Raw genomic sequence first — 17,170 nt, forward strand, 5'->3', positions numbered from 1 at the left:
CGTTTCGAAAAAATCCTGTTTTAGATATCTCTATTGAACATCTCGGCTTTTTTTTATCGCGGTACAATCTCGAACTCGCACGATCCGGATTCATAATTGGATTCCCACGATATAAATCTTCTCTTTCGGCTCCTCGATATAATAAATTCGAACTTATTAAGGGATGATTTTGATTGAAACTCAGTGGGATGTTTTATATAACTGCGCAATATAACTGCCGTCTCTTTCTCGGCGAGCCACTGACCGATTCGTCGCAGATACGCCATGACAAGACGGCGCATTGAAAAGCGGAAGGGTTTTCTTTTTCTTTTTTCTTAAGTCGCGTTCCTTCCAGTCTTATATGGTTTTTTTTTATATTGCGAGTATTTCCATCGCAGTGGGGGTGTCCAGTTCCGTGGTCGTTCACAATGAATGCTAAATTCAACATCGTTCCCCTTTGCCGCGCGACGTCTTCGGTGATTTGGAGACCGTGCCGTGGAGGAGATAGCCAGATACGTGTGCATAAAGCAGGAGGAATCGCCAACAATGAGCTAACAATGAGGCATCGTGCACCCCGCTGCCTGTCAACCGCCAGACTTCTCTCCGTTTTGTGGGGAACCCATTTATATATTTTCCTAACATACCTGACTCCGTGCGGTCAGAGTTTCTCAAGCTCGTGTCCCCACTCGACTGGAAAGAAGCCCATAACTCTCTATCATGCACGTATTTCACGAAACGTGAAGATTCCGCCTTTCCAACGAAATCCGGATTATATCAAGTATTTCGCGATCTTGCTATTACCCCAATTTACGCTAATAAATTTTAAAAAAAATTTTAATCTAAAAATCGATATTGTGATAATTATATTAATATATTTTAGTTTATAATTAAAATATTAATTAAAAATAATTTTCAGAAATATCAAGTTCGTGTATACGAAACAATCTCGCACGAATGAATTTAATCAGTGGAGATTTTATCTTTTTACCGTCTACGTTTTTTCACTTCGAAATTACGGAACAAATAGAAGTATCAGATTTAAAAAGTATATTAATTGCGCGGTTACGCAATCCGCAATCCTATTACCAAGAGGAGAGAAAGCCGCCTGTCATCTCCATCACCGCACCGACGAAAATGAGCATCCCTGGGAATGTTTCTTGAGCGGTACAATACGGAATAATAGGATTACATAAACAACGGCAACAAGGTATTGTGGCTAGGTAGGTAGGTAGGTGGGTAGAAAGGTAGATAGGTAGGTAGGTAGGTAGATAGGTACCGGTAGGGTAGGGAGAAGATGGTTGCCTTAGGTGCCAGACCGGAGGTGCAGTTGGCCAGGAGACATTTGCCAGATTGCATTCCGTATTGAGCTGATACTTTGTGGATTTCGGACAATAAAACCGCTACCAACACCGACGCGCTCGTTGTGTTGCCACGGCGCGGCGGTGTTGGTCGACCCTCCGCCGTGCGGTCCGCTTTCATTCGGCGTAGCGCGACACGACGTTCCCTTCAACACGGGGCACCACCAACACTATATTACCGGGAACCACCGCGCAACCCCTCGGAAGGATTCCACGGTGGCTGCGCGTCTCTCGCGGGCACCCCAGCCAGTCAATAGCCGGTGCATTGTCAAAATATTGGCGGCGATCAGATCGCACGGTCCATTGTGCCTGCCGTCTCATGCTTTCGGGCTGACTTCTTCTAAAGGCGGGACCGGCCGCACAATTTTCCCGAGGAGACTGCTCCTACGAGACCGGCTGCGCGCTACACGACCGCGGCTTTTCGTGGTCTGCGGTCTGCGGCCTCCCGGTATCTCCTACCGCATTGCGTAGCCGAGGGCACGTGACCCTTTTTTTTTTAAACCGCGCGAACTCCTCATGCCCGCGAGGTTCGTCGACGCGCGGACCTTACAACGTTGGTAACTCGACGTACTGTTTGTCCATTCGCGATAAGCACCGCGCACCGCAGTAATCACGAAGCTTTCCGCCTGCGCTAAATATTATGGCAAACACAAGGATACACACGAGAACTGGAAACAATAGAGAAAAGTCGAGTGTATTACAGTTTTGTATTGTACCTTTGTAAATGCTACAACTGCAAATGGTTTCCAAAATATCGATTTCTCTCTCCGAGATACAAATAAAATTTTTAAATACGAAGTTTCATAAAATTTACATCTGTTGCGTCATGTAACTCAAGATGTAGAAAAATTACATTTAGATCTCTGCGATGATCTAAATATGAAAGTTATACTTTGCTTTATATGTCCAGTTCGTATAGAACTTTTCTTTTTAAATAAACAAATGTCGCAGAAAAAAATTCGAAATGTTTTATTTCAAAAACATGTGTCCAATCATGCGAAAAATAAATATCGAAATAAAAAAAATAGTGCAAATAGACTACTCACAAATAACGCAGAGATCTACAAATTGAAAACACAAGGCGATTCGCCAACCTGGATCAATGTATATATACAAATATTGGGCTAGCATTTACGAAATTTTTGCTCTGTCAACGATGTCATTGCTTTTTCGATCAAGATAATCGTCAATATCGCGCTCTTGGAAGCTTTGATATGCACTGTAAATAGTCCTGTTTTATTGACCCGTGGATTGTATCTCACCATAGGAGAACTATGGTTTATCAATCAAACGCACGTCCATATTTATTTAACGCCTACATACCTTCGCCCGAATGCAGCTATATACGAACGTAACTTTCGTTCAATATTTAAAAAAATAAGTGGATGTTACAAGCGATAGATTATCCAAATAAAAAAGCATGTTAAAATAATTGTATAAATAAAAAACCACTCTAAAATTGGTGTATATATCGAAATCGAATAGTGAAAAAAAAACATGAAATTCTACACAGCGTCGAGCAAGTTATAGTAGAAATGTTATAGAGCAATAACTGACATTTATAAAATAGTATGTATGTATAGAAATCTTTGAGGTAAGATTACGGTAAGATTATAAATTATCTATATCTTATTTATATTACGCTATTCAACAGCATGACGTAATAAAAATAAATAAATAACAAAAAATAATAATTTAATTAAGTTATACATAAAATAAATAGTAGACTAAAATAGGTAAGAATGTCGATAAAATAATAATCATAGAGATGTAAAGAAACCGCACAGATTTAAAAATAATTGTACAAACGCTAAAAATTCGCACGACGAATTCCTTGCCACGTGTACTTCCATCTTGAACGATCGAAAAATTGCCAAATCACGCATCGATTTTCCGTCACTTACCAGTTTCGTTATATCGCGCCGTTATCGCGGAGGTTCCGCACTCCTGAGAATCCAAAGCGGGACTAGAAAATGAGCCGGTACGGCGCGGCGCGGCGCGTCGCTTTGCATCGCGCTAAAAAAAAGAAGCGTAGGACCGCTTATCGTTGATCGTCGGAGTGACGTCCTCCGGCAAACCGCAAACTACCGGCCATAATCGCGACGCGGTAGGGGCAGTTTTGAAAAACGCAAAGCCGGCAAAGCCTGAGTACTCTATCTAGAATAGGCATTCCTTGAGCGTGGGGGCCGGGATAATCACGCGCATCAATTACCCCGCGAATTATGATGCGCATCTGCGGCGGCGAACGATTTATGACGAAAATTGGATGTCCGTTTTATCTGCGAGTTATCTCGGCGCGGCTTCTCTTTTTTACGCGTAGACCTAACTCATCGCTTTTAACGGATATTCACTGCAAAAGTATCCGTACGCCCATCTCTCTTTCTCTCTTACGGGTCTCTCAGCGAGAGATTATCTCGTATTTTCCGTCATCCTGTAATCGTGCGCATGTAGGTGAATAATGCTGCACGTAGAAAACCTGCAGTACGTATCGGTCAAAAGCCGTCTTAACTGACAATTGGAGTGGAATTAAAAACTGATCTGACACACAATGAGTGCTGAAGAAGATTAAGACAAAAGATTTCCCAAGCACATAAAATTCCATCTTTTTCTTTTCTTTGCCAAATCCTTCATTACATTGTCGCAGCATATTATTTAGTTAAAGAGATCTAAATAAACTCTATCGTTTCAATATTTAGTTTAAAATATAGTCATTTACAATATGAACCTTTTTGCAGCTAAATTATAAATGTTTGTGCTATCCCATCCCTACAGAAAAATAAAGCAACTCTACATTACGATTGAGTATGTCATGAATTCGGGATACTCGGGATGCGAAGCTATTTTTAACGCGACTCTTGATTTACGCACGCCCATCTAAAAATCTCGGAAGCGACGACGCGACGCGACGTCTCGGAAGGCGGCAATCGCCTGCACGCGAAACGTCTTAATTATGTGAGAAGTAATCTCGCCCGGCGCCGCCGCCTCTCGGCGCTACGGCGGATTTAATAATCGTGAAATTACTTTTCGATCGCTTGCCGATTCGTGTCAGATTACGATCTCCGAGGCGCGGGCATGCTAAATACGCGTCCCAGAGATGTGGCGGGCTCCCGTTTTTGCGGACTCATGCACGAACGCGGTCCGATAACGGGCGATGGCATCACGTCTGATATCGGAGTGACGCAACGCTCGACGTATTAATGAGCCGTTTAATTGCCTTCGAGAGCCCGTCGCGGTATCGTGTCTCACGCGCCGCTACACGTCCTTGGCCATTCGCGAGGACAACTCCGGCGCGACAATCGCGGACCGATCCTTGGGTGCTAAGCGGCTCCGCTAAACGCTTCGTAGCGTTTGCCGAGAGAATTTAGTCGCATTAAATGCGGTCTCTTAAGCTCTCATCTGCATGAACATCTGACATACGGCGGGCACAAGCGATGCTGCCCCATCTGCTGCCCTTTATACCCTATTCCTGTCCTTTAAATGCTCTCGAGTACGTGATCAGCCTAACGTCAGGGATGTAGCAGGCTAGCTTATGTCGAATCCAGAAATCCTGCGAGCGGATATCCAACGTCCGTTCGCGCCGTATTTTTAACTTATGTTACAGTGTGCGAGAAGATTTAATTTGAAATTCTGGCATGACGCGGTCAAAAAGTAAGAAACATCGTTAGTTTGTGGGGGGACTCGCGCGGAGCCGATCCGGAAAATCAGCTTGAATTAGGCTAAAATATTTGTTCTCCCTCTCTAAAAGGGGTGCCTGCCTTTATTTGGGCCCTAGACATTCGTCTGGGCGCGCAGTGTGACGGACGTGAAAGTATTTCCTCAATAAAAGTCGCCACACGCGCGGACGGCGCGCGGTATATTCCGCGGCCCTCGTCCCTTTGTTCGTGGGAGATACGTATGAAGCGTGACAAAACGCGTGGACTTTCTTAAGTCCGCGCGTTTTGTCACGCGGGGAACATTTGGACCGACATTCGTGGCAAACGAGTCGTGACGACGCGACGCGCCGGCCGGGGCCGGGACGTCCCCAATTCCTTCCTACCTTCAAAAGAATATTCACAATGGGGCATTCCGCGGGGCGAACCTTTATCTTTGGGATGTTCTCACCGTATGCGAGCCGCTGAATCACTCGGTCTACTTACGAAAGAGACATACGCGCCGCGATAATGAATTATCGCGGTCGCGGGCGTAACGGCGAACGATTCGTCTCCATAGCCCGGAACCGTGTCCCTTTGTCCCGAAAAGATGCGGCCAGATGATGCAACACGGGTGACGGGTCGGTGACAGTGTTGCAGTTAATCTCCGCGCAACGAAAGAGTGATGACCCCGCGACGTGTAATGATACCCGCCGCCCCTATGACATCTACCCGCAATCCCGCGAGCTTGTCCGCGGGATATTTGTATTATCTCAACGCGTATGGGATTCTTGGAAATTCGCGGAATATGTAGCGCGATGCTAATGAGCGCCGGCATTGTAATAATGGGATTGCGTAATACTGAAATAATAAATAACTAATGTACATGTAGTACTACATCGCGGTTTATGCAATACACGAGAATGGGATTATGCTGCGTACGCTTGTTTGAATTATGTGATTTAATCGTACTAATCACGTAGAACGCAGATTTGTTGAATATTTTCGAAATTATACATACACGCCGATTGGGGATAATTCGGTAACGGGCAATCGTTCAGTTGGCTGATCGCCGATTAAATATTTCGGCGACACGATATGAATACAAAAGAGCCGGACAAATGTTCGGGCTAATTTCCGTTCGTGGCATAAGGTCGATGATACGGTCCTGGCCTGCGGTGCGGTGCCACACAACGTTGAACAAGTACCAACCCTTCATAGCTCAAGCACGCCTCACCACAGTGGCCCCCTTTTTTTCCTCGACCCTTCAATTTAATCAGCTTCATTCAGTCTACCGCGAAACAACCTGCCACATGGTGGCCATTGTGGTGCACTGGATATTATTAACGGCACACATACACGCACACACGCATACACGTGCGCGCACGCACGAACACCAAGTGCGGATCGTTTCGTCGTCTCTCGTTCGCTTTTTATACGACACAGCGCGCTATCACCACCGTGAATAAACACGGGGACCGCCATATGCACTCACGTGCTTTCTTTGTCGGTGTCGTTATTGTCATTTGTCACACGACCCGCTTTCGCGCGCGCGCGCGCCCGCCGGCCTCACCAGAAATTCCGCGATGGAGAGAACGATGGTTTCCGCGCCGCGGCTCGGCTCCTCCACCCGTTCTAACGGCCGCGCATCGATAATGCTCGCGGCGGTAATGTGTAAATTACGCCGAGTCTGGCGTTAGCAGCACGAAAACTCGCGCAATCCTTGCCAATATGAGAAAATTTGATCGTTTTCTTGGCGTAAATATATATTCCGCGCGTACACGCTTCCTCTCCCCTCGCCATTCGTCTCAAAAGATACCGCCGCCACCTTGGCGCGGGGCCAAAGACGCGGATTCTCCCGACGCCCTTCGCCCAAAGTGGGACAGAACTCGGCGAAGTGCTCGTACTTCGATAAAACTTGCCTCACTTCGATAATGGATTTTCCCTGTGTCCCAGAAATTTCCGGGAAATAAATGCGCTGCATATTTAAATTATCCGTCTTCCGCTTCCCATCATTTAGCTTAGGAGACGTTTTCTTTCAGGCATTTAAGACACGAAGTAAAGTAAAACCGCGGTAGTTACAAGCTACCAGACTATTATCGATTGTTTGGATTCACGAGACTCCGATTGAGAATTTATTGCCCTTAACACTATGTTTCCAAGTAGCAACAGATTGCTCGCGTTTTTTTAGAAAATAATAAGTACAGCCTCGCAAACACGGTGGTTTCTGAAATGATTGATAGATGTGTACATTCTTCGTTCAATTTTCACAAAGTGTACGGTTTCAATAAAAGATAATACGAAAATAAACAGAAACATCGCTAGACGATTAAGGGATCCAGTTGAGTGTGCAGCTTATTTTAAAATTTTATTCACGTGAAGTGTCATTGAATATTAAAAATGCCCGATGATTGCGGACGCCAGCGCGCTGAATAAGACGCATAATGACGGGAATCTTGACGAGCACCTTTACAGAGGCTTGATTGAACTCACGGCCGAATATTGAATTCGGCAGAATGCAGTGTTCAAAATGAACGAGTCTATCCGGTCCATTCGAGACGGACAGCGCCCGGTGATAATGACGGAGATGACTGTGGCAGTTTCGATGATTAACGACTATCGACCGCCGGTCGATTGAATTCGATTTGTCTTCCCGGACGCCTCAGGTAAAGCTATCCTTTAATCATTCCGGCGTTTCCGATCGGAGTAATGAGTTTACACGGCAATCGTCGGACTTTACGTGAAAGAGTAGCCTGCCTAACTTGATCGTGATCGATGAATCGCAGGCGTCTATAAAGATGTTACTGCGTTGCTCACGGAAAAAGCAAACGCCGCCGAGGCTGGTAATTTGTCCGTAATGCGCGGTCTTATCGCTTCCACGATAATCATACATTTTTATTACGTATGGAAACACGAGGGTGTCCGTAGAGAAGATAAATTTATCGGCGGCGATGACGATCTTAAAGTTTTGTGGCGCGCAATCGAGAAATTTTATCGCGGACGATTAAACAATACTTTTGCGCGTTGAAGAGATTTTTATTCCGCTGTCGCGTCGAACGCAAGTTTTCTTATGGCGTTTCGGTAAAAAAAAAGCGCAGATCGATCATTTTGACTACCGGTCATTGCCGTCGCGAGTATCAATCAGTCACCGTGTGGGGACCTTATTGTACATGGTGGAAGTCGTTAAAAAAACGTAAAATTTATTTCACAATCGTCGGGCGTTCTCCATTACGGCCATTAACTTTCATGGGACGTAGTTCCGGAATGTTGATGCTAGATACATGTCGCCATGCACCTAGGAGGCAACTCTTGGCGTGTAGTCGAAACGGTACACGGCGACTCGAAACTGTAAGTACACACGATCGAGCATACTTCTATCGTTCAATATAAATCAATTTAATGACGTATTTCTAGTCCAACAAACTTGCATGTATAATTGTGCACCCATTTCTCTTCCTTCAAAAAAATATATACACGATTTTGTCGTAACGGCAAATATTTTAATTTGACGTGTATATTTTTTACAAGTAGTTTAAAGCTATTAGAAACTAATTGAAGAAAACACAAAAGGATTTTGAGTACTTTTCAATTTACTCTTTCAATGTCTACATTATTAATTTATTTTAATATTTTTCTTTGCCTTATAAGAATATGCTTTTGCGTTTATTGTTCAATCCATTTATTTGTTTATTTTAATATCTACATTATTTATTTATTTTTAAATTTCCCATTTCTATTATATTTTAATATTTTTCTTTGCTTTATTGTTTAAACCATTTTTAAGTAATTCACTGATTAAACTTGCGATTGTGTAAGGGAGAATCAATCGGCGTAAAACAGCAAAATGCAGTTAGTGTCAGTTTTTGAAACATGTATGTCATAACGTTTTCTCGGATCCCGATTTTTTCACGGGTCAGATATTGCAGCTACGGGCGGGCGGATAGGAGAATCGATTAAGCGCCGATCCGATTCCCGGGGGGGGGGGGGGGAGGAAAAAAATGGTAATGTATTCCTGAAGGCGATTGGACGATGGCCAATATCTCCGGGGGTGAAAGTGTATTTCCGCGCGCAACAATCGGCCGTCTTTGGCCGGCGTTCCGAAAATAGCAGCATTCCGTCGAGTTTATAACTGCCATCGGATATAAACGGCGGGAGAATCGATCCGCCAGGTAAACACGTGCGCGTTCATATCCGGCCGAGTGTATCCTTCTAAATTCGGCTTTGTTATCGGCGGCAGGGCGCCGCGCCGCGCCAAGCCATATTGCAATATTCCGGGGCGGCGCGATAGGATAGGATCCGGCGGTCGGGCGTGGGCGCGATAAAAAAGATGGTAATGTATTCTGGAGAATGCAATAGCGTTCACACACGTGCGGCGCATTAACTGCTTGGAGGACGCTTCTCCGCGAAGGAGAAAACGGTAGCCGGCGCGAGGCAGGCAGGTAAGGGTTCACGCCTTTCCCCTTCCTCCCCTTTTCGAAAGGCGGACAATATTTTTTTAGAGTTCTCTCCGAAAGTTCTCTCTCTCTCTCTCTCTCGTCTTAGTGGCTGCAATGTCGACCGGAAGCGAGACGGGGAAACACGAGACAACGGGGGCTCGACGTGGAAGTTACTTTGACACGTTCCCCGCCGTCGCCGTTGTCGGTGGAGTTTCGCCTTAAAGAACTGCGGGATGTCGGTATACCCCGCGGCGTAACAACGGCTTCCCGCTTCGCTCTCTCTCTCTGCTTTATTCGGCCGAAACACTTTCGGAACACTTCAAAACTGCCGTTCCTACATATGTACGGGCGCGACTGCGATTCGGCGTCGCCCGACGTTTCGTGATGGATCGGGGCCAAGCCGATACGGAGGCCTATCGCACGGAATCAGGATCGATAGGAGAATCTTGGACCTTTATCGAATATCACGGGCCGATCGCGCCGTAGATTGGCCCCGTGACGTAAAAATCTGAGGGCAACGCGATGTAAGACGTTATTACGTGATCACTCGAATGAACGCATCGACCTCATTGTTAGGTAGAACGAGAAGTCGAGAAGCCTGAGTACAATGCGGGTTCGTAGTTAATGAAACGTAAAGCACCAAACCTGAAAAAGTTCACAATGCCTATAAATTTCTTACGAGTCAATGTAATTAATTAATCTCTATAAATTAATGGAACTTTTGCTTGAAAGAGTCGAGAGGTTGAGTGGTACGCCGTTGTTGGAAACGCGCCAACAGTTTTATTAATTAAATTATCTAGAATTGCCACGTATACGTGCGTACGCGATGTGTGTCCGTAAATTTCCTTACTTCTCTCTCTCTCTCTCCTCTCTGTGAAACTATCACGAGCGAATTCACGATGATAGAGTGATCCGGGCGATCGTAAAACTTAATTTGTATAATGGACCGCATCTTTGGTAATGCCCCTATCATGGCACGCTCGCATTATTACGCGAATGGATAACGCAGGTACTTGACGGGAAATATCGTGATACGCTATCGATTTCGCTGCATTTAGGGCTTTTTATCTTAATTACGCCGCAGACCCAATTCGCGGGTATATTATTAGCTCGTTAATACATTTTATAGGCGGCCACTAACAAGCCTTTGTCATTGCAAATGTGAATTTGCAGATTAAGCTTAATTAAAATCTCGCCCTGGGATCGTCACAATTATTTTCATAATCATTCCCGCCGTCGCTTTAATTACCGTATCGTGAACGTGCGCATTCGCATAGCGCGCGCAATACGCCGGAATGTAATTTTACTCGCGCGCGGCCGTCATCGAGAAATTTGCATTTTGCAGGCAGCAATTACGCGCGGTTTACAAAACACGAGCTATCGATCTCATCTTTGTTAGTTTCGGATTTTTCTTTAAGTGTTGCAGCATGAAACATTTTCAAAGTCACGTAAATCACGTTTCTCAAATAATTAATCTGAGTAAGGCGCGATCTGAAAAATTAGTGCAATATTATACACGCATGCTTACTTTTAAAAATATACTCAAAAAGATTTAAAAAGAGAAAAATAATGTACGCATGAAAATCTTGAAAACCAACTGTATATCAACTGCTTCTTTTATTTATTGAATTTTTTCGTCGTAAATCATTAATATACGTCAAGGATCCTAATAATAGTACAAAAATGAGAAAAAGGTTTTCAGAAGAACGATATATCGCGTGTCTGGGAGATATACGCTGTTGTGATATTCCTCGCTTCACGTAAAAACGCAAGTTCAACGATTTCGCATATCGAACGAGAAATTCAGTCGAATTCCTCGGATGTCCTGCATAGCTGCCGCGTCGCAGAAATGTCACATAGCTAGTGGGCGAAAGAGATACGAATCGGTAAACGCTACATCGCCGTCGACAGCCAAGCTGGATTGCGAGATGCCATACCGGGTGTCGGATTAATGGCCTCCCGACGGGGTGTAACGATCGTTCCGCACCCCGTGAAATATCTCGAGGGACGCGGGAACTCGTTGCTCGTTTTGATTCGCGGAGGGCATCGTCGCGATACACCCCTCGAGATCGCGCCAATGCAGGTCCGCGTGCGTGTACGTACAAATCTACATTGGCGAAAGAAGATTTAAGGCGTCCGCATTGTACGTAACAACGGGATAAAGGCGAAGGGGGCCGACGCTAGGCCCCCGAAATCCCGACCATGAAAACGCCTATTCTAGGGCTCGCTTCGTCGCGATTACATTCCGACCCGATTCGCATATATGTACAGCGATCCTTTCGTGAGATATAGCTTTTGAGGCTCTCGAATATCTGATCGGCTTGTCGCAGTATCTAGTCAAATGGTCATGGTATCTCTGAATATCTGGCGAGGGTCTGGCGGTTCGCAGAAATTGGTATTAAAGCTATTAGGGATATCTAGAATAGGGGGCACGTGCACTCGAAGACATACCAAGTATCAAAAGAAGGTTGAACCAACATTATTTAACAACGAGAAGCAAAACCTTTTTGATTCATATTAATATGCATGACGTCCTATGTATTAGTGTAATCCTATTACACTTTCGAAGATTAAGAATAATCAATTCCTAATCCTGCAACTATATATCTCGCGAAAGGCAAAGGTTGCGGAAGAAGTATCTCGTGTCCTTGAATTGTTAGCTTTAAGCCACCGGATATTCCCAGAATAGCTGCTGGCGACTATCCCACGATAGGAAATTTACTTATCGGGCACGCCAAGAATTTCTGAGATTATCTGAAATTTTCAAATATCCCGGAACATTCCGAAACTCGCGGCAAATCTTGCAATCGATTGGCAGGAAGTCGCCGTGGGCGGTCTTCAAAATCAATTCATAATACCATCGAAGGTACTTCGGCGTTCTGTGGCTGTGACCTCATTATAGCCGGAGAAGATTCAGTTACCAATATCTGACTACAACTTCAGTCTGCTCGAAACAAGATCTTATATTTGCAGCCGATTTCCCAACCGAGCATTCCGCGCAGTCTGGACTGCCGATATTTCGCCTTGCGCAAGACTACACTGAGGACTGAGTGTCATAATAAGAGAGAACAAGAAAGAAGCAGACACGAGAGCTTCATCAAGATAATGTCTAGAGCAACGGATTATGCAACGAAATGAACGTTAAGACTGAAAAATGATTTATGACTTAGGCGATTTACCGAGCAAAAATTTGTTCACAGTATTGCGCATTTACGCCGATTTTAGCATGATACGACTGATTGATTACAGAATTCATAAATCAAGGATACAATTTATGCATCTTCATGTTTAATGATGATTAATCCTATTAAACTAGTTGCAAACATTACTTGGAGTTAAAATTCCACATCTCCTCGTACCGGCGAATAATTTATTCGAATAATTTAATGCATAAGTAATTTATGTAAATGCACGACACAAAAAAGTGAAATAATGATAACGTAATCGCATTACATAATTAATTGAATTAGAAGCGGACAAATCAATACTTCCGGAATGAAATCTGTACAGCCAGAGGATATCTGGATTTAGGAGAAGTCATTAATGAAACAATTGGTGAAATTATCTACTTTTATCCTTTCCGCAAAGTCATTGCCTTCGAGACAGAATTACGATACTCGCTCGACAGATTTGGCTACGCTCTCCAAACTACTTTTAACTGCTCTCTTTTTACGGACATCCTAGTGTCTCGTGCTTCTGGAGACGCGCCAGCCGCATCTTGAACCGTGTAAGATCCTTACCATTACTAATCACGTATTCTCTACCGCAAATTTATTTTTGCGCGAGCCGTCATTCGACCTCCTTTGCCATTCCGCCGCAGGACATTCTCCCACAGATGCCACGCATACGGGGGGACTAGAAGAGACGTGGCCCCGTCCAGGAACTCGCCATTGAGACGCCGACGTTTTCCAGCTACGGTAAACACGGCCGGCCGGTGCCGCGTTAACCGCCATCCGGGAGCGCGTTTATTCGCCGACCTTCTTGCACGCCACATCGACGACGATGAAACGAAACACACTGGGGCGGTCTGCAGGCGGTCTTTCCAGCGCGAAAGCTCCGCCTGCGAGGGCCAGCCGGCCGCTGCATGCACGGTGCATGCACGAGAAACGTCAACTTCTTCGTGGCACCTACTTACCTCTTCGTCTTCCCGTCCATCCGTCCGTACGTACGTCCATTGCCGTCCGTCCGTTCGAGCTGGCCTTCTCGGACACGCGGCGCGCCCTTCGTTCGTATGCTAATGCCCGCGGCGTTTCGTGACGCGATACAGTTTTTGTCGTTAACCCCGGCTGACCTCCTCCTCCGGAGAGCGGGCCTTCGAGTGAAAGTGCGAGCGACGGTACGCGGACCCTCTACGTCATTGACAGACGCGCGGTTTCGTCGCACCGCACCAAATATATAGGCGGCAGACGATTCTGTTGCCCGAAATGGCGAAATCTCTAAGAACGATGTCATTCGCGCTTTTCCTGAAGGAAAATACAACTATCTCGCCCGTGGATTCCATTATCGGTTTTACCGGACGCTCGTTCGCCACTCTTTCTTGAATTTCCGCGTATGTCGGAGGGAATTTGTCACGAATATTTCTTTCTGCGCTACTTTCTTCTTCCGCTCTTCCACGGAAGGTCGGAGACTGCGGCCGACTTGCGAGAGGATGTTTCAGCAAAACCCCTTTAAAGACTTTCCGAGAAGGAAAGTGAAGATTCGAAGAAGCTGTCTGTTCGTTATTTATTTTCCAACCATTGAATGAATAAAACAAGTATAAAATACTTCCACGAAGACAATTTTTTGTCCATTAATCACTCAAAACTTTTTCCTATAAAAGTTAACTCTTTAACTGCACTCTCTAACTTCATTTTGTGATAATATTTATTCTAACTATTGTTTAGATAAGAGAATCCTTTCCGTTTCTTTTTTTTCGAAAATAATCTTATAGTCTCGAATTATATCATATTTTTTATCGGCGAGCCATAACGAATAATGATTTATGTAACAATCTATCTTATTGCCGCGATGTTCTTTTAAAAGCGGATCTTTCTCGGAATAGCATTTTTCGGTCACTTAACAACGATGTTTCATTCTTGTAAAATGGACTCACGCGCGTGATACCGTGCAGCAGAAAAAATACTTATTCAAATAAGAGAACAAGCTATTCAGGAGACCTGGCCGCTTCTCCTTCCATGCGCTTGCATGGAACTAGCGCGAGCATAAATTTCAACAGATAGCACGCTGCCGCAGCGAAAGAAGAAAGGACTCTCCCTCACGGATACCCTACGAGCGGCTGCACGGTTATTTAGATCTTTCATTCTCTCGCGGACAACTCAAAGACTTCGTCGTCTATCGCCTAAATTATTTCTCCGGTATTTCCACGAAGAGAAGGAAAGAAGAGAAAAAGAGAGAGAGAGAGAGTAAGAGGACACATGTAACTATGAGTTTTTCCTTGGTACGTGCATGCTCTCTCAAACGATTTATGTATTTTAATGTTATTTCGCTTAGCGCGTTAAGTAAATGGATGTTGTTACTTTACCTAGGGCGCGCTCTAATCTTGCAAATTGCGTTTTACAAAAAAGGAAAAAAAATCAATATCCTGTGTGCCGCTCTACGACCACGGGCGGCTAAATAGATTCAGATAACCCGAAGAGACTGCGCGTTTCGTATACCTGGATCACGCTAAATGAAAATACGCACGTAATAGGAGCGTGAGCGATACGCTTAAACGTCCGGGGGGGGGGAGGGGGTGTGCCCCGTATACACTTAGTCACACTGATAAAGTATTCCAATTGCGACGCGAGGCGGTTTAGTTCCCGGCAGGGACCGACGAGGGAATGATATCACGCTGACAAGCCGTAAATACATAATGAAGTGTGGAAACCCCGTATGTTTAAATCCATGAATGCCTCCATCCGTCATCGTGAGTACGCGCGCGGTACGACTTCGAATTTATAATCCCGTACGCTCATCTAGTATACCCGCGTGATTCATCATCTTATACATTCTTACCGCGACAGATGAGTAGCCCCGTCGCTCAGAATAAGTTCGAGGAAAAGTTAGACGTTAAGAGATATGCAATTAATATACGTGTGTGTGCGCGCGCGACGATACTAATCTTTTAATTAACGATTTCCTCTTCGGCTCGGAGTGCACGCACTAAATTTTTTTTTATCCGGGTAAAATTGCCGTGAGATGTAATAGATTTCAATCAAATATTAAAATGTAATCTTTGTTGAGGTCTATAGAAATAGTTTTTCCATACGACGCGACGAGGTGAATATATCATTTATAGTATCAATGTTATATTAATCAATGTTATATTAAACAATGTTATATTAATCAATGTTATATTAATTATTATATCCTTTTAAAAACGGCTGATTATTTTATAACTCTTCGCTGTAAATATTTAAAAATCCAGGTTAAATTCATTTCAAGATTTTAGAAAAATTTTACATGTAATAATAGTATTAAAATCAGAAAATCGAGTATTTATAAAAATAAAAAATTAAAGTACTTAAAAGGATACTCAATGATTGGTAAATTTTAGAATTTTGTAAAATTTACCAGATAGTACCGTATTAGATTTTGCATTCATATAAAAATACAATAGAGTTATATAAAATAAATAACAAAGCTATTGAAAAAAGAATGTATATTTTAATATAAATCCCTAAACTATTTGAATCTTTTTTATGTTTTATAAATATCTAATCTATAAAATATAGGTAAAGAGCACTAGAGTTTTATCTAAAAACTTGTTTCGGTTCTCTAGATAAAATGCAGATGGCGTTAAAGGTCTCACCCACTTTTAGGGGTAACTACCCTCTGTGCATGAATAACGTAGCTGTTTTTTCAGACTACTTACTATGAGAAGCTACACTCAGAGATATCATTTTTAAATTAACTTGGAGCAAATTTCGTTGGAAATATAATAATAATTAAATATGAATTCTAGCGGAACTGATTGGCCAATATCCGTTCTATTCATCTGTCGAATCCATTAATTAATAATTTACCAAGCAAGTTTGATTTATCGAGTCTAGCAGCCGAAGTTATCGGTTATCCGGCATACGCGAGCAATCTAATCACAACTGACACCGAATGCGTGGCAAATGCATTCACGCACGCAAGTTAGCATGTCCAAACTTGGAAAATATACGCGTCGAGCGTATCTGTTTCGAAACTTATCGCGAGAAACCCACTCACGTTCGCAACGAAGATGCAACAAATCCTTTTCGGCATGCAACGTTTACGGCTGTCTTGAATACTTTTGGGAGTAGCCCAAAAACAGCCAGTTGAAAGTTCAAACCGCGAAATGGAGAAATAACAAATCATCACGGGGGGAAAAACGAGTGTTTATCCTGTAAAAGTTCGCCGACAGGCGCCGTGGGACATCCCATGGCATAGCCTATTAGACGACGTCGTGGACGTTACGAGGCGCCCGAGGGTGAAAGATTCTCGCATGGAGAAACGAGGGAGAGAATGCCCGTTCGGTAGAGAAGCCGTTTGATAAATGCGTGCCGGTGCGTCTAGGAACCAGTTTAGTGTTTACCTAGTAAGAAGAGAGAAGAGAAGAGAAGAGAAGAGAAGAGAGGAAGAGAAGGGAGGAAAGAGAAAAACGGAGAAGAGAGGGAGAGAGGAGAGTAATGTTGTCAGTCAGCTGGTTTGTTGCATCTTCGAGGCAGGCAGGCAGTCAGGCAGGTAGGCAAGAAGGCAGGCAAGCAGCCGCCCGTGGCATTCAACGTTCGCAGAGGAACGCTCTCGCGAGCACCGGTGTCTC

This window comes from Temnothorax nylanderi, unplaced genomic scaffold, assembly GCF_030848795.1.
Source record: "Temnothorax nylanderi isolate EJ_2023f unplaced genomic scaffold, tnyl_v1.0 TNYL_tig0077_pilon, whole genome shotgun sequence".
NCBI classification, from domain to species: Eukaryota; Metazoa; Arthropoda; class Insecta; order Hymenoptera; family Formicidae; genus Temnothorax; species Temnothorax nylanderi.